Source organism: Topomyia yanbarensis, chromosome 3 (assembly GCF_030247195.1).
Source record: "Topomyia yanbarensis strain Yona2022 chromosome 3, ASM3024719v1, whole genome shotgun sequence".
Taxonomy (NCBI): Eukaryota; Metazoa; Arthropoda; class Insecta; order Diptera; family Culicidae; genus Topomyia; species Topomyia yanbarensis.
Window position 1 is genome coordinate 207259172 of NC_080672.1, and position 19102 is coordinate 207278273.

The window sequence follows — 19102 nt, forward strand, 5'->3', positions numbered from 1 at the left end:
CAAAAAAAAATATTGGATTGTAGTTGAAAATTTATTGATGCAGACTGATTTAATTCAATATTACAATAACAATTATCTGATCCGTAGATTGATAACCTGTTGTTGTAAACGTCATGAGGACTTTTGGTAAATTGTCGGAATGGGGTCCTGATATGTAACTGATCTATTGGTCTTGATTTCACAGTTGTCTAATAGCATCAATATCAAATTCCTGCCTAAAAACATTCCAATAGAAAATTCCAGAGTTCTGTAATCAATCATAACCCTCAAATTTATTTTCAAGTTGAGCTCTTTTTTGTAGAAATGTACTGTCATAAGGGTCTTTATTTAATAGGAAGCCAAGTTAAAATTGATTTAATGTCTATGAAACATAGAACTGCTCACCAAAAAATGCATAACTTTCAACATTTGCTAAAAATGTTTTTGCCTTTCTCATTCACTCTAAAATTCGTCAATCTAATCCCGACCCGGAGAACCGAGTGTCATATGCCAATCGACTGAGTTCGTCGAGATCGGAAAATGTCTGTGTGTATGTATGTGTGTGTATGTGTGTATGTGGAAAAAAATGTGACCTCTGTTTCTCATAGATGGCTGGACCGATTTGCACAAAGTTAGTCTCAAATGAAAGGTACAACCTTCCCTTCGGCTGCTATTGAATTTTTTATTGATTGGACTTCCGGTTCCGGAGTGACGAGTTGAAGAGTGCAATCATACAGCTAATTCCCATATAAACTGAAATGAAAAATATTCTAAATCAAATTTGTATTTTCGACTTTAAAATGCATGAAACATTGAGGTGTTTGACAAAAATTTACTTCTTTGGACTTTGGTACATTTTTGCCTTTCTCATATAGAAAGGTTATGCAATCACTCCAAAAATCGTCAATCATACTGGCCCGGAGGGAGTATGCAGTAAGGGGTTGCTACTTTGAAATTTAAACCAGTTTAAAATTTCTTAACAAGTTGAAAATTTTCGGCAGGACCTGGACCTCCCGGATCTTTCTCCATGATCCGCCGCTGGTTTCAAGCGATGATTCAGTATCACATAGCATCTCAAGATCGCGGCTGTCGATCCATTGTATGTATGTGCAAGTCGTACTGAACATGTAATATTCATTTCCACCATTGTATTGAACATAACCAGCCATGGAATCGTAGCCTGGACAAATGAGACAAGCGCAATTGCACCACTAGGTGGATTAAAACAGGTTTTTATTTTGGGAATGCGTCGAGTTGAGACGAAAACGTAATACGATGATTAATAACGAGGATAACACTTTCCGAATGTAGAGAGAAATTTATGAAAAATGACGATTTCCATTCGACTCTAGCAGGTTCTGATCGATTTTGATGGGCATTTGATTTTTGTTGTATGACCAATTATATGTATAGGTCAAATGTTCAAAAACAATAATTTAAGGTCAAGATAGCATCATTTTGAAACCGCCAATTTCGGAGGTTTAGTATCTTCGATGAGTTTTACAAACGTTAAACAGCGCATCATTTGATAAAATTATTTTGACGGTATATCGTCCAAGAAGTATTTATGGTGAATTTTCTCAGGTTAATATTCATGACTACAATAAAGTCTCAACAAATTCGCTAAAGACACGAACTCTGTTACTATTTTCTGAAAAATTATTTCTGCATAATTTTAAAACTTACGGTTTCGGAATTATGCCGTTTGTACAGTATGATCGATATTCACCAAACCCCCACCAAACCGAATTTCTGGCTACGCCGCTGACTTCAAGTAAGTAGAAACAAAGTCGTTCTACACTCGTTCAAAAGAAACTTCTTCGAAGGCTGAATATCTATTATAACACATTGAAACTCCGATTTTATCGGCCAAATATGAACATATGTTTGATGGGCTCTAGCAGACGAACAAGACTGAATTCGAGTAAATCCTTTCTTGAGCATGTTTTCCTTATCATGAAGATGGAAATATGCAAAAAAAAGTTCATCATAATCAGAAATAGTTATCAGACTACATCAAGGGACGGGAAGAATATTTTAACAGCTTCAGTTTATTATAAAGAAAAAAAATTGCCCGATTTAGTCAATGTCCCCATTTTGTCAGCCTAAATACACCATGAGACTGATAAAAATGGGTCTTTATTGTATGTATTATTCACTGTGTTTCACATTAATAGGTACATTTCATTTTTGGGGATTTTTTTATCGCATAAATAATAATACAACAATTTTTAGGTAGTTTTCAAGGGGTTATTTTATAGACTTCTTCCAAAATTTGGCGAACCTATTCCAATTCGTATACCAATTAATTGGTAGACGTAAGGGTTTATATGTTGCAGATGGAGAAAATATTGAAATTTTCAGCTTTTTTCCTAAACAATATTACGAAAGCTTATTAAACAATTTTTCCTAATAAGTTTGTGAAAATTATAAACTATTTGAAAATTTTTAATAGTTTTACTTTTTATTTAACCGTGATTTTTTAATAAATAGTGACCATCGCTTCACAACGTAGTCTATTTTTTATGGCTTGCGGTGAGCACGATCTCTCGAATTGCTGAACTGAAAATTATGGAATAGAAATTAATTTTTAGTATTACTTACAGATTTAACTCGCCGCGCAGATAGCTCTGAATTAGACCCGCTGGTGCCCTAAGACGATTTCGCTAGATTTTCAGAGCACTGTGCACCCAGTGCATTAACGCAAGTGACGGAAGGTTATTAAAAAGTTTCGTGAAAATGAAAATTCCAGTAATGATGATGATTTTCCCAAACGGTTCGTTTTCGAGAGGTTTTTATTTGTTCTTTGGCATTAGGATTAGCGATAATAATTCAAATCAAGGATACTACTGGGAAGTCACCTTTAGAAAAAGTCGATGTCGAAGTAAAATTTGGAACTATGCACGCATGCACTTCAGAGATAGCGTGATATCAGGAGCTGCGATTTCATTTCAACGCTTTTTTGTGAAAAGGGCGATACTTACAAATGTAAACATAAGGCATTTTTCATATATGCGAATGAGGGCTTTGAAACGCAACAAATTAACCTAAACTTTTTGATTCTACGATATTGCTTTCTTAAACTACAGCAAAAAATACAACGGGCGAAACTGTATTTTTGCTTGTTTATTTAAAGTTTCGCCCTCCACGCTCCATGCAAACAAACAGGGCGATACTGTTTTGCTAGCAGTTTAGAGGCGAAACTGTTATTTTCGTATTTTTTTAGGATTATCAAGCTGATACCAGCTGTAAATAGTAACAATGATCGCTATTGAAAAAACACGGACGAAATCGGTGGTGTAGAACGGTAGTTATTGTAAAAAAACGTAAGGGCGTAACTTCAATGCTGATAGGTGGGACCGAAAAAGTAAACAAGCGCCAAAGGGGCGATACTATCATTTTGTCAATTTCAATAGCAAAAACTCATTTTTATTTAATAATTTCAAATATTTTATGAAGTTTTGGGTTTCGATCACTGAATCATGCAATCTAACACAATAGTTCTTAAATAGGAAATAAAACCAAGTCTGGAAATATTCACTGTTGATTTTCTTTGAATGGTATCACTGCTAGTATCGCCCTTTTCAAGAAAAAGCGTTGATTTCTTAGTTCTCAGTCGCGTTGGAAATTTGAGTAAAGTATAAACTTCAAATCGATTAAAAAAAAAATCGATTTTTTTGGCTTAGTACAATATATAACCCCTTTAGGAAAATTCAGTTTTCCCACCACAATATAGATATTTTATTTACATTAAGCATTAACAATAATTCGTTGGTATGTCTATTTTATGGGCCAATTTTTCGCTTTCCCATTGAGTTGGTTTGAGATTTCTAGCACTGATGTTGTCCTATGCTGATTTGAGCGATTCTCTGAGTCCTGCCACTATCCCATGTAGTATGTTCTATCAAAAAACATCGCGAAGCATCAAGTTCTAAATGTTCTTAAACGATATAATATCCGAAGAGAGTGATAAAAGTTATAAGAAATGTTTCATCACACTGTTAGGTGGATTAAAAGCGTTTTATACTTCAAAAATCAAAAGAAAAGTTAATCGATGGAGCCTTGAGTGTAAAATTGAACGCATTTTCGCTTGATGTCCTCCATCAAAGTCTTTACAGTGTCATCCGGTACCAGTTTCTCGGTTTTTTTTCCATTTTCTTAACATGTCCTTCTCGTCTTTGACTGTCTTCTTGCTCTTGCGAAGTTCCCGCTTCATCATTGCCCAGTACTGCTCCACCGGGCGCAGCTCCGGACAGTTTGGCGGATTCAAGTCCTTTGGAACAAAATGGACAGAATTGGCCTCATACCACTCCAGGGCACCTTTAGAATAGTGGCATTATGCCAAATCTGGCCAAAATAGCGGAGCTTCGTCGTGCTGCTGCAAGAACGGAAAAAGGCGCTTCTCGAGGCACTCAGATTTGTAGATCTCGCCATTTACTGTACCCTTTGTCACGAAAGGCTCACTCCTCAGTCCGCAAGAGCAGATGGCCTGCCAAATGAAATATTTGCAGGCGAACTTCGACATTTTCTTTTTCTTAAATTTGTCGTCCACATAGAACTTGCTCTTGCCGGTGAAAAACTCCAACCCCGGAATTTGCTTAAAATCGGCTTTTATATACGATTCGTCGTCCATCACACAGCAGCCATATTTTGTCAGCATCTTCTCGTAGATCTTCCGTGCCCGAGTTTTAGCCGTCGATTGTTGCCGCTCATCGCGGTTTGGGAAGTTCCGTACCTTGTATGTATGTAGTCTAGCTCTCTTCTTTGCATTCTGGACGTAGCTCTGCGACATGCCGATCTTTTTAGCCAAATCACGGCTTGACACGCTGGGATTTGCTTTAATCATCCGCTTCACCTTTCCCTCCGTCTTTTTGTTCTCCGGTCCCGGTTTTCTTCCAGCTCCTTTGCCGTGGTCTAACGTCAACCGCTCCTGGAACCTCTTCAACACTCTGGAGACGGTTGAATGGTGAATGTTCAACATTTTTCCCAACTGCCGGTGCGACAGGTCAAGAAATTCCAGGTGTTTGGAAAGAATTTGTTCTCTCGACTCGCGTTGGTTCATCTCCATTTTCGTTGAATCGAAAAACACGACTTCGAGTTTGACAGCATGTAAACAATACACATCAATGAGAAAGTGTGCAAAATTTGGTTGATTTTTACCCAATGGTAAAAAAGTTATGCCCTGTTGAATGTGTCGCAATAATTTCGTGTTCGCCCTTTACTAACAACTAACACCCTTGTTCTTACTTGAAATACATATCCGACAAGAGTAGATTAGGAAGATTGTCAAATCTAGTCGGTTTCCTTTTTAAATAAACTACAAACAAAAGTAATTTCATATGTGACGACAAATTTTAAAGAGTAAAGTAAATAATTGAAAACAAACAGAAATCGGAATAATTAAATAAATATAGTAAATTACAAGCTAAGAATAATGATAGCACAAAAAAATAGTTTGTTTATATTTTTAACACAATAATAATCTATAGCAGTCAAATTATCAAAACACATTCAGTTCACGTGCAAGATTGAGAGCAACAACCGTTTGCCTTATCTGGACATGGTCCTAATAAGAACGAACGAACAAAAAATTCAAACCGACTGGTACAGAAAACCAGTAGCATCGGGGCGAATTTTAAATTACCTCTCTTTCCATCCACTCACACAAAAACTTAACACTGCCATGGGGTTCATTGCGAGAGTATTTCGGCTGTCTACTTGCAAATCTGAAATCGAAAAGAAGCAGACGGTGCGAGAATATTTACGCAATAATAATTACCCCAGCGGTCTGATAAACAGATTAATAAACCGAATCATCAACCAGCAAGTGAGTGCTGAGAGTGAGCGCATCCCCGAGAGCGAAAAAATGGAATTTCGATCGCTCCACCATGTAGATGGTCTCACGCCTGCCCTCTCTAAAATCATTCAAAGAAACCACAAAAATGTTTCCTTAAGCTTTAAATGTACGAAAACCATTTCCTCTCTATTCACAAATTTAAAAGATCCAACATCAGAACAATCTAAGCGGAATGTGATCTATCGCATTCCTTGTTCAGATTGTGAGAGCTCATACGTTGGCTTAACAACTCAGCAACTCAAACAACGACTAGCTGGCCACCGCTCGCTTATAAAACGATACAACGATTTCAAATCGTCAAACTGTGAGCGGGAGACAGGAAACGCAGATGAGTTCAAAAAGACGGCGCTAATGGTTCACATGATCGAAAAGGAGCACAGTTTTGATTTGTCTAGAACCAAAATTCTTGATCATGACAATAGACTGCCGGCCCTTCAAATTCTAGAAATGTGCACTATTTTCAGTGACGGTTCGACGATAAATTTCAGGACCGACACAAATAATTTGGTGTGTTGCATTCTCTCTCGCATTAAGCATAACCATTATTTGCTCTTTCTCTCATTGTTTCTCTCGCTCTGCGGATTCATCCCATCTGTCAAATTTTCGTTTCTACTACCATCTGTTCCGTACCAAGACGATAATTACACATACTTTTGCTCTATTGAAACATTTCATTGCTCAGTCTGCTAGTGATGTGCGCGGGGTTCCTTTATGTAAGCTTTCCGATAAATTAAATATTTCCGTTTAAAATTAATTTCAACCAAACTTAATGATATTACAGTGTAGAGTAGCGTGTTGCGTTTTGAGATTCAATGTTCAAAATCACTTGACTATGATATTATTGTAACTGTTGTAAGTAATTCTGTACTGATTGTAAATCTGTGATTGTTATATGTCATCAAGTTGTTAATTGTAGTTTTGCCCTGAAGATGAAGGCGTAGACCTTCGAAACGTAGGCGATAGACAAAATAAAATAATATTGGCTAAAACCGTGACCAAAAGCCATCTCCATCTGTTGAAAACAAAGTGGTCGTTCATCCAGTTAGCGAAAGAAAATAATAATGACTAAACATAGGAGATTTTGTACAAAGTAGAAGCAGCAGTCCAGAGTAGTGTGTGCTCTGTGGAGACGGTATTCGCGAGACCTACCCAACGTGTCCGACAAGGATGGATTTGGTAAGAACGGTTGTAGGTGGTGACGGGAAGAAAATGGAGGGGATCTCGGAGGTGGAAGAATGGTCAAACTACGGAGGAAACAGGACAACCTATAGTTGACGAGAAATTCGATAAAGCTGAGAGTCGAGTATTGACAACGAAGGCTAAACATGGATCAGCCTAAACCAAAAACAAAAGCCACAGTCGGAACAAGCAAACCCGATCTGTGTGCATGAAAATGGCGCCTCAGTAGCCCTCAATCAATAAGGCCTGAAGGTAGCAAGCAAGCAGTCAAATCTCCCGGATAAGCCAAATGTTGAGGGAGAAAACATTGTCGACAAATATGTAAAGGACGTCGATATCAATGTAGTCGATCGCGGGTTGGTACAAAAAATGAATTCTAACCAGAATCGAAGAAATCAGCAATATGAGGTAACAAAAGTCAACAACGTGGACGGAGAAGACAGAATCGAAACAATATGTATGGGCAAGCAACCATAGCCCAAGAGGACAACAATCTGTGGACAAAGTAGGATGTCACTTCTCAACCGATTGGAAGTATCCTGCCGCACGAGGGACCCGAAATCTCAATCCCGACAACCACTACGCAACCTAGTCAAGGAACCGAAAGTGGAAGTAACGTTTGGAAGTTGTAAGAGGTGCACACTAGGACCATCGTAAGGTTAGACTGTTAAAAGAAAAATGAAATGACTATGACAAGAAAACTTTAAATATTCTTCCTTTTTGCTAATAGTGAATAAGAAACACAATTTTGTAATGGCAATCTTAGGTATTAGGACGCAAAAGACTTTTAACACATTCCTTTTTTTAATGACCTGCTCAGTCGTCTTGATGATGCGTCTCTCCGAAGAACCATCAAGCTCAGTATGTAAGGGGGCATGTAGAGGCCCTAATTTTCTCCGGTTTCAATCCCGGGAAAATTTTAATCATTTTTCCAACATCATGGATGCTCGCTTCCATGAGGTAGTTAAATCATAAAGACTTAAGCCTTAAGTTAAGCAAGTTTCATTGACGCTGCGCTTTGCATACGCGAAGGCAATGTTTAATGAAAACAAAATTGTTTGTTTACGCCGCGACCCTACCGTAGTAGGGGCATGGCATTACCTCGGGGAACGACCCATTGTTTTTAATTGAATCGGCTAGCGGCCGACAGTTCTAGTGAGAGCATTAGAAATGCTTTCAAAAACTTCGTGCATCTCTCTCAGAGATGCGCGAAAGTAATCTAAACCCGCGTTGGTAAAAAGTCTTTTGCGTACGAAAGTTATAGTCAGTCTTTTAAGTAGTTCTCGCCCGACCGCGTCCGGCGTGGTCAGTCGTCAGAGGCAAATGTGATTAGCACGCGCCACCGGGTACGTCGTGTAGTCTCGAGAAAATTCGACCGTATGTTAACATGAATGTAAGTGTGTGTAAATAAAGATAGTGAAACTTAGTGCCTTTTCTGGGCGACATTTTTGCGAATGAAAACGAAATAGCTTACGTTTGACTGAGTGAAACGTACCCTGCTCGCGTTATACAAAACCAGTGGCCACCGACGCTTCATATGGATGCCAAACATGACCCCATTTGGTACCGATTCCCAATTAACTAACTATTTTGAATAATATTCAATATACTCATTTTTTCCAGATCATTCATTTCATGGATTATCATTCATTTAATTTATTTTGTTCACTTTTTTCGTGTTATAAAATTTTATATTATTTTGCGGGTTCACACATTTTATTCATTTTAATAATCTGACTAATTTTGTTCAGTCATTCATTTTATTCATTTCATCTAAACATTAATTAGACAAAATTTAAATTATTCTATTAATTCTATTACTTTTTAATATAGCTGATTTTTGCCTTTCTCATATAAAGAAAGGCTATGCAATCACTGTAAAAATCGACTTTTTAACCGAGGCCCGGAGGGCCGAGTGTCATACACCATTCGATTCAGTTCGTCGATATCGGCAAATGTCTGTGTGTATGTATGTGTGTGTGTTTTTTTTTACAATGGAGAAGACCTTTACGTCCTAGCCCAGTACACGTGCTATTGGTAGGTGTCCAATCTACCGCACGGGGTGTACTGGGGGCGTGTCGGGCTCGAATGGTGACGCTGCCATTAATACCGACTAAACTCCATTGGGCTCCGCCATCGTTCCTCCCAGGAACTACCTCTCGGTATTACTTCTGGGGGGATGGCTGTACTTAATGTACTCATTCACTCTCACTCACGCGTTCATACGTCCTGTATGAGGCTTACTTGGGTGCTCTCTCTATCGCACCTTGATTCACTCTCAAACACTCCACATGCGGCTGACTTATGTGCTCACCTTTTTCGTTCCTTGCGAGGCTGACTTGTGTGCTCATCTTACTCATTCCTTGCTAGGCTTACTTTTGTGCTCGCCTCACCCAGACCATTTGTGGCTGACTTGGGTGCTCGCCCTATCACCAGATTCACTCTCGAGTTATGGGTTGAAGAGTGCGGTCACACAGCAAATTCCCATATACACTGGTACCACCATGATGTTAAAATGATGTAAAACATAATAAAATTGATGTAACATTACTCTAGTTTGCGGGGCTGGATCACTAATGATCATTTAAAGTAGCTTTGACCACATTGGCCACCTGTGACGGTTCATGACGCCCTCGGGGAACCCGCCAAGTTCCTAAGCTAATATCACACTCATTCCCCAACGAATTCTCTACCGATTTTTACAAACTTGATTTCAAATGAAAGATACAGTAATACCGTTAACTGCTGCTGAATTTCATTCGGTTTTGACTCTTGTTTCCGGAGTTACAGGGGTGTTAGTAAGGATACACTGGAATTTCCCATATAAATCGGTACAATCTTAATACCTCAGAGGCTAAAGACTATTGAAATGGTCACCAAATTACTTCTAATCGCAGATCTAGATCATTGATTGCCAATCAAACATTCATTGAATATATTGTCCACTATCGACGATTTCGGAAGTCCGGAATTCTGGGCATATTCCACAATTAAAGTCACATCGGTTCTTCGGTGATGACTGAACCGATTTTCTCAAACCAAGTCTCAAATGGAAGGCAAAATATGCAGTTGAGTATTGCGTCCCCGCCCCTCCCCCCGCCTTGCCCTTACACCTCCCTCCTTCATCACTCCCCTCCCCTTGGACCACCCTCACGACCGCATTTCCTTCATCCACCGACTTTCTAACCGAGGCCCGGAGGGCCGAGTCTCATATTACATTCGACTCAGTTCGCCGAGATCGCAAAATATCTGTGTGTATGTATATGTGTATGTATGTATGTATGTATGTATGTATGTATGTATGTATGTATGTATGTATGTATGTATGTATGTATGTATGTATGTATGTATGTATGTATGTATGTATGTATGTATGTATGTATGTATGTATGTATGTATGTATGTATGTATGTATGTATGTATGTATGTATGTATGTATGTATGTATGTATGTATGTATGTATGTATGTATGTATGTATGTATGTATGTATGTATGTATGTATGTATGTATGTATGTATGTATGTATGTATGTATGTATGTATGTATGTATGTATGTATGTATGTATGTATGTATGTATGTATGTATGTATGTATGTATGTATGTATGTATGTATGTATGTATGTATGTATGTATGTATGTATGTATGTATGTATGTATGTATGTATGTATGTATGTATGTATATATGTATGCATGTATGTATGTATGTATGTATGTATGTAAGTATGTATGTATGTATGTATGTATGTATGTATGTATGTATGTATGTATGTATGTATGTATGTATGTATGTATGTGTGAGTATGTGCGGATTTGTTAACAAAATGTCCACATCGGTTTCTCGGAGATGGCTGAACCGATTTTTACAAACTAAGATTCAAATGAAAGGTATAATGTTCTCATAGGTTGCTATTGAATTTCATTTTCAACCGACATCTTGTTCCGGATTACGAGTTGAAGAGTATGGTTACAAAACAAAATTTGTTGATTTGTCCACATCGGTTTCTCGGAATTTTCTGAACCGATTTTGACAAACTTGATTTTAAATGAAAGGTCCATCAGCTGCTGTTGAATTTTGTGTGGATCCGAGTTCTGGTTCTTGAATTACAGGGTGAAACGTACGATCACGCAGCAAATCCCGATTCTAACGAATTCTGCGATGAATGTAAAAAGGTGATTTTTTTTCCAAAATGTAAACACAACTGTTGAATTTGTAGATCTAGGTCACCAACAGTTATTCAAAGTCTCTTTGGCCACCATCGACGGATCCGGAAGCGTCCAAATACAGAATAACGGTTATATTGGTTTCTCGAAAATGGCTAGACCGATTTGATCAACTTAGTCTCAAATGAAAGGTGTTGCGTCCCCGGAAACTGATATTAAATTCCATCTCCATCCGACTTCCGGCTCCGGAGAATTATATTTTGATATATCTTCGTTGCCTTCAAATATTGTTGAAAACTAATGAATTTTATCAATGTAGACTGCTTTCAGTCTATCTTCTGACCTCGCACAAAGCAGAAGCAAAAAAATCGCTACGCTTTAGCAGGCTAGAGGCACCAGTGAATCAAACCAGCTTTTGTTCTATATCAGTGCACAAATTGTATCATTGTCCCTGGCTGCGGAGTGAAATGAGTTTTCCGAATGAAACAAAAGTACCGGTGCGACGGGATAACATGATTTCGATCGACTTTAATAAAACTCGTGTTAGACCCACAGTTCACGAAGTGGAACAGTTAGTTAAGGTTAAACTGAAGCTGAATCTCGCTGAAGTGTCGTAAATTCAGCTGCACCACGTTAAACACTGTGTTTGGATCACGGTTAGAAGTTTAGCACAGGTAGGGAACTTCATTGCAAAGAACAACATGCAACACGAGGTCGAATTTAATAACACCAGAGTCGAGATATCCGTGTATATGGAAAACGACATGGTGGACGTGCGTATCCATGATTTGGCCCCGCGCACTAGGGAAGATTACATCAAACGAATCATGTCGCAATATGGAGAAGTAGAATAAATTACAAATGACACTTGGAGAATTTTTTTCACCGGCATTCCCAACGGCGTTCGTAGTGTGAGGATGCGAGTGACTAAAAATACATTCTTACATGACTATCGAATGCAAATCACCGAAGGATGGCGTGACCTATAAGCAAATAACGCTAATCACATATCCCGGGCAGACCCCAACATGCCAATTCTGTAACCCGCTACGATGAAGACGGATTTACAACCTCTGATCATGAGCAACAAGAAAGAAGTACCGATGAACGGGAACGATACCGCGAGAGAAGGCAGACGGAATGACCCCCAAGCGGCTTCACCACAAAGGAAAAGGATCTCAACACGTAGCAGCAAACTGCATCAACAAGATCTGGCAGATAGACATTCTTAATTCCTTTTTATTTTTACTTATTGTAAAATAATTAAAAGACCCACGGCTCAGTTATGCTAACGCATTGAGCCGTTTTGAATGAATATTTAGATTTAAAAAAATCAATGTAGACTGCTTTAACACTTTTAAGAAAAACGGTTTTGGAACCATGTATGTGATAGAAAAATATTTGGCATGAAAGGGTTAGTTTTATCCATATTATTCATATTATTTATCTTATTAATTCAATAATGTTTTTGTTTTGTTCATATTATTTATTTCATTTATTTTAATTTCGACTACTACCATTTATTAGACTCGAGCATTCCTGGACACTCTCACATCAAGAATGGTAGAGTCATCATGAATTCAGCACCACACACTTCATACATCGAAAAACTTTAGAGGGGCATAGGGGAGCCCGGGGCTAGTTGGCGGTTGGGGTAAGTTGGCGGAATCGCTTTTTCTCTGTTTCTATTAGACATATAGCGCTGCCTCCTTTTATGTACCTCAAGTTTTATGAAACCAATGTCTTTTTGTTGCAAAACGTTTTGTTTGGTGGAAGTTGTGGGTGATATTGTGTTTTCGAGCATACCAAGCAAATTTTCTAAATTTTAAATACTTTGCGTTATTTAGGGTGATTTTCAATCTATTTCCCGAATGATTATATTTTTCGATAGCGCGTGAAAAGAGCTTTCAGTATCCCTATAGATATTTGATCTGTCCACAAACAAAAGTTATTTTTTAAATAGTTTTTAATAAAATATGCGGTTTGGGTAAGTTGGCGGTGCTGCACGCGGGGCAATTTGGAAGTACTATTTACAGTGCAAAAAACTCAACAAAAAATTTTTTTTTCTGAAATTCACTCCAAGTTAAGAAAATCTTTTTCTTGTGTATCCCGTAGGAGACATTTATTCCGCCAATTGCATGAAGATTTTCGAAAATTTGCTTTTGAATAGGGAGTAAATCATATAACGTCATTATTCAACATATCTATGGAATCCACAAGGAAGCGCAGTAGGAGTACGTGGTGGAGCTCACTACTGACCTGACTCGCGATCTAAAAAAATATGCTGCGAAGTTCAGAATTTGAACGTAATAACCATTGACGTGGCGTCTCAATGTAACGAACATACCGGTAACCAGTCGTTTTCTGCTCGTGATGCTCTTGACGAAATAAAATCACAAGCCAGCGCTGTTGGCGACGATATTTTAGACGAACTAAGGGCAATTGCCGCGACAATTAGTACCCTGGAAACCAGTGTTAATAATGCTCGTTTGACACCTGCGATGTCTCCCCCCAGTCTGATGGACGAATTGATCGTCGTTTCAAATAAAACTGCTATTTCAGGTTCGCAGCATAATCAAGTGGCAAAAGATGGATGGCGCACACTTGGTTCGAAAAGAGTGTGGCGCTCCGACTTGTCAGAATATGACTTACGTAAACAGCGTCGTATTAAGCAACAAAAAGCGAAAGATAAAGCTGCAAAGAGTAAATAATTGAGAAGAAAACAGGGTACAAGATACAGCAACATCAACAGTAATAACAATTACAACTACAACAACAAAGACAGCAAGTGCAATAAGAACCGTATTAAGTACAACAATAACAATAACCACAACTACAACCAAAATAGAAATAACAACAATAGCAACAAAAACTACAGCTACAAGTCCTCATTGCTCTATCCCGGGCAATGAAAAGGCCGACTCATTAGCAAAGGTGGGCGCATTTAATGGTGACATATACGAAAGACCAATCTGCTTCAACGAATTTTTTAGTATTTGTCGTCAGAGAACACTCAACAGTTGGCAAACCTCGTGGAGCAATGGTGAACTTAGACGATGGCTACATTCGGTTATCCCAAAGGTATCAACGAAGCCTTGGTTCAGGGGATGGATGTGGGTCGGGATTTTATTCGTGTAATGTCCCGACTTATGTCCAACCACTACACCTTAGATACGCATTTGCGGCGTATTGGGCTTGCGGAGAGTAGTCTGTGCGCTTGTGACGAGGGCTATCACGACATCGAGCACGATGTCTGGGTATGCGCCGGGTATGTGGACGCCAGGTCTAAGTTAAAAGATTCCCTTCGGGCCCGAGGTAGACCACCCAATGTCCCAGTCCGAGATATGCTGGCAAATCGTGATTTCGCCTATATGTCCCTTATTTATACTTTCATAAAAATGATAAATATTTAGCCCCTCTCTTTCTATTTCTCGTTTTTAGAAGTTTCTTCCTGCCTTGTGGAACCGATCAGCTCCAGACTGCCACTATGTAACCGCCGTCGCCCTTACCACTTTGCTCTTCTCTCCCGGTCACCATCTACGCCTTCTCTCCCTTGTCCTTCATACAACTGCTTCTACACCGATTTTGGAAATGACCAAGTCTCCGATAAAAAATCAAATTTGTATTCCGTATTCCTAGTTTTAAGATAGTTGTAATTTCTACTCTTTGTTAAAACTATTGTCCCCCATCTTGTAAATAGAATTATATCCCTAGTTTTAAAACACCTGAGAAATTTTTCATAAATATTTGTTCCCCCTTTTGTATACCAAACTATATTGTTAGTTTTAAGAAAACTGTAAATATTTCGTAAAAAACTATTACTATTGAATTCCTTGTTTTAAAATTTTTCATAAAAAAAATCTTTTGCCCCCTCTCTTGTATATAGAATCTTTTTTCTAGTCTTAAGATAGCTGTAAAATTTTTCTCTTTTATAAAAAAAAAATTTCAACATTGTAACCTCCTAGTTGTAAAGTACTCAAAATGTAAAACAAAAGAATTTGGCATCGCCAAGCTAACGCATTTGTGCCTATCAAATAAACGAAATGAATAAAAAAAAATACAGCTACAAGTCCAATAATACCACCAACAACTTTAATAGAAACAGGCACAACATAAACAATAACGACCACAACGGAAACAGAAACCAGTTGAAAAACATTAATATTTACCAGAAATTGAAAATTGAAACTCTAACAAACAATTTAAGTGCCAGTTCCAATAGATTTGGTTGAAAATGTGTTTTAAAACTGAGTTCGAAATCGGGGTCAATATGATCCGCTAACACCTTATTCGTAACTTTTTTTGTACAGCTCTTCAGGAATGAGCAAAAATTTAGAACTCTATTGAAAATCGTTGCTCTCCATGAAAGAGGAAAAGTCAAAAAATTCTAAACTTCTAGATGCAAAATTTAAAAAGTTATTGCATTTTGAAAGTTCATTTAGGGTCATATTGACCTCTACACTTAAAGAAGGTTAAACAGTACAGAAATGAATATTAACACCGAAAAAATTATTTCTTTGATTAAATTAAATTGATATTATCGACGTAAACACATTTCGAATGATCCTGCCTTTATTACTAAAGTTCAAAGTGTTCGCGACAACTTTTCAAATTCGAGTAAATAATGGAGCGTTCGCTTCTTCTAATACTACGAAACAAGGATATAACGCACTATATTCATTGACTTTCAATTGGATCACTGCATGAAGAGTAAAATTCTTCTTTTATTGCATGCAGCGAAGCACGGCACGTACCCAGGTGGGCCCAAAATTAATTGGATTGAAAAAAAATTATTGATACTAATTTAATAAAATATTGTGCAAAATACTTTTGGAAGAATATTGTCTGATCGCTACACTGAGAATCTATTGCATCATGAGAACTTTTGGAAAATTGCGGGAAGGGGATCTTGTAACTTTTTTCTTAGCCGAGATCCCATAATTGTTAAATTACATCAATATAAAATAAAAACAATTGCCTGAATTATTATGAGCTTTTTGGAAAGATCCCACCCGAATAGAAATGTCAAATAACAAAACCATGTTTTTCACTGTGACAGTACAGTAATTTTACAATAATTCACAGTAAATTCCAGTGTTATACTAAAACAATAAACTTTAACATTTTAACAGTAAATTTCAATGTAGAATCAACTTTTACAGTAAAAGCCGATTTAATCCACATATCAGTGAGATGAGACATTTCTTACACATATTACTGTTGTATTAAAGTTATCCTTTGCTGCTGGCCCTGATGGTACACCGTCATCCGTCCTAAGGCGATGTGCACTCGCTCTCTGTAATCCGCTGGTTAGGCTGTTTAATCTCTCGGTTCAGCAATGTGAGTTCTCCGCACGCTGGAATTCTCCCACTTATTTCCAGTTCTAAAAAAGGTGACAAACGCAATGTCTCTAATTATCGTGGAATAACTTCTTTGTGTATCTGCTCAAAGTTATTCGAAATAATCGTGAACGACACTCTGTTTGCCCGCTGTAAAAGTTATATTGACTGTGAACAACATGGCTTTCACTCAAAAGCGCCCCATATCCACCAACCTTATGCAGTTTACCTCGAACTGTTTACAGAACATGGATGCTGGGTGGCAAATAGATACGGCGTATATGGATCTCAAAGCAGCATTCGACCGAGTGGATCATGGAATACTCCTAGAAAAATTGCAGCGACTCGGCGTCTCAGCGTTGGGTGTTGCTTGGTTCAGATCATATTTGACAAACTGTACAGTTCCAAATCGGCTCAACAACTTCGGAACCGTTCACAAACCGGACCGGAGTTCCACAAGGCAGTAACCTCGGTCCGCTACTGTTTTCAATTTTTATAAACGATGTCGCATCGCTACTACCATCGGACTGTCGTCTTTTTTATGCAGACGATACGAAATTTTTCAAAATCAGTTCGGACCGGGAAGCCGAAGAAGCCTATTTTTTCAGTTGCTCTGTGAGCTGTGGTTTTTCGTGACGTGGTTTTGATCGAATGGGGCGGCAATACTAGATGGAATCAATGCTTAGTTTCATTATTCCCAATTGTGTAGTCTCAAATTGTGGGGGTTTTACCAGTTTTGTGATTTAAGTTAATTTTTCCTATAAATCCGTACCGGTGTAGCTGTATGACTCAAGAAAAACAGCCACTTGGTCATGTTGGTTACGAGTGTTCGTAAAAAAATCTATATGTGGTAGTATCGCATAGAAAATGTGTGAATAATCTCCGGTTACGTGTGCAATGTAATTTGAAGAACGTCGAAGCCACGATGGAGACGCTAGGCAAAGATAACGCAACTGAATTCCCGGTGATGTTTTTTTCCTTTTTCATAATGTTTACGCATTGTCAACGTTCGTGCGTCTTGGTCGCTTCTTTACACATTTCTCATTCGCTTCAGTAACTTTTCAGTACTATGCGTGGACGCTGATGTTCTTCCATCTACTTTATATGCGCGCATTGGGATCTGGTGGTCTATAGGAGAGTGTTGGTGTTCGTGCATAGTCCTGATGCTGAGCGGTCAATGCCAAGAGTGCATTGTGTCATTTGGCGGGTGTTTCTTTAGATGTATTTCAGCATTCGATGAGATTCAACTGGTTGTCCAGACTGCGAGTGACTACCTACCGACACATCCACAGTTTGCTTGTCTCGTATTCACATACATGCGTGAGTGTATGAGAAATCGAAATGAGAAATTGCGATGATGCCGACGCAGGTTCTATATTGGCATGCTGTTTCACACAAATAAGTTGCTCATCAGTTCTCTGTCTATGGCTGTTCTTCGGCATTAGGAAGAAATTGCGGATCACACGATAAGTTAACTTACGTCGGAATAACATTTCTCATAGGCACATTCACACTTTCGTACGTCAAAACGTTCCGTATCGCTGATTTTGACGTTCCTTTGACGTACTCTACCGGTATCCAGAGACTGGCGCATCGTGTGAGGGGCGCTAGGATTCTACCCACTCATTTTCTATTCGCTTACGGTATGTGGGAGGACATGTGTACGGGGCTGGGTTTTTCGGTACGGCTATTTCTCATTTCACTGTTTCGCGAGTATTATCGATAGCTTTTTTTGTTGTTGCCTCATTTTGTTTACTACTGATAATAGAATTGACGCGCCCTTCTCATATTACCCATCAGTCAGTCTTAGCAAGTATTGGAAATTTTAGCCAGATGACTGGAAGCAGTCTGGTTATTTGAAGGAGACCAGCTAACTTGGATTGCGCTTAGAATACTCTGTTTATGGACCAATCCCTTTGGGCTCTTCATACAGCGATAAAATGAACAAATTTGCCATGATTTTGTATTTTTTATATTGATCACATGTTGTCTGGTTTCCATTCTCATGGACTGATTCAAGGTAGTCATCATTATAATATTATATTATATTCTATCATATTCCTTTTATTCATCGTAATAAGTAGTATACATTTTGTTATTATGTAATTGTTTTATACACTATATTTTCACAATTCATAAGGAAGTAAAAGTACATGCAACACTGAGAATGTATACAGAAAAGATGTTATTCTTACGCAGAGTAAAAATGCGATTAATTACACAGGAAAAAATATTTTGCAATTTTAAAGTTATTTTCATGCCCATATTTGGAGCATGAATATAAATGTAAAATTAAGTTCCACCGCAAATACACACGACTTGTCGTGCTTTCTTCAACGAATTTCATTATAATTTTACACGTGGATTGAAAATTACAGTTTCTTTAAACGGAAAACAAATGCACTTCAATGTATTTTTACTCGAATATTGCTGTAAAATACGTGACATGTAATATTACACGAATGAAAGTGTAAAATTGTGTGCATTTTGATGCTCCAGTTGAGTGCATTGATTTTAACGTAATTTTCAACCAAATTTTTGATTCAATCTTTGTATGTTCACATTCGTATTGATTTACATGTCG

General features: G+C 38.1%; 2 protein-coding genes across 16 annotated transcripts in view; both read left to right on the forward strand.

Annotated features, from left to right (window-relative positions):
• The window catches only part of LOC131689268 (voltage-gated potassium channel subunit beta-2), a 1724569-nt gene that overhangs the window by 1595819 nt on the left and 109648 nt on the right, over nucleotides 1-19102 (forward strand). The window lies entirely within an intron of this gene.
• Nucleotides 1-19102, forward strand: part of LOC131689266 (uncharacterized) — a 169544-nt gene that overhangs the window by 16376 nt on the left and 134066 nt on the right. The window lies entirely within an intron of this gene.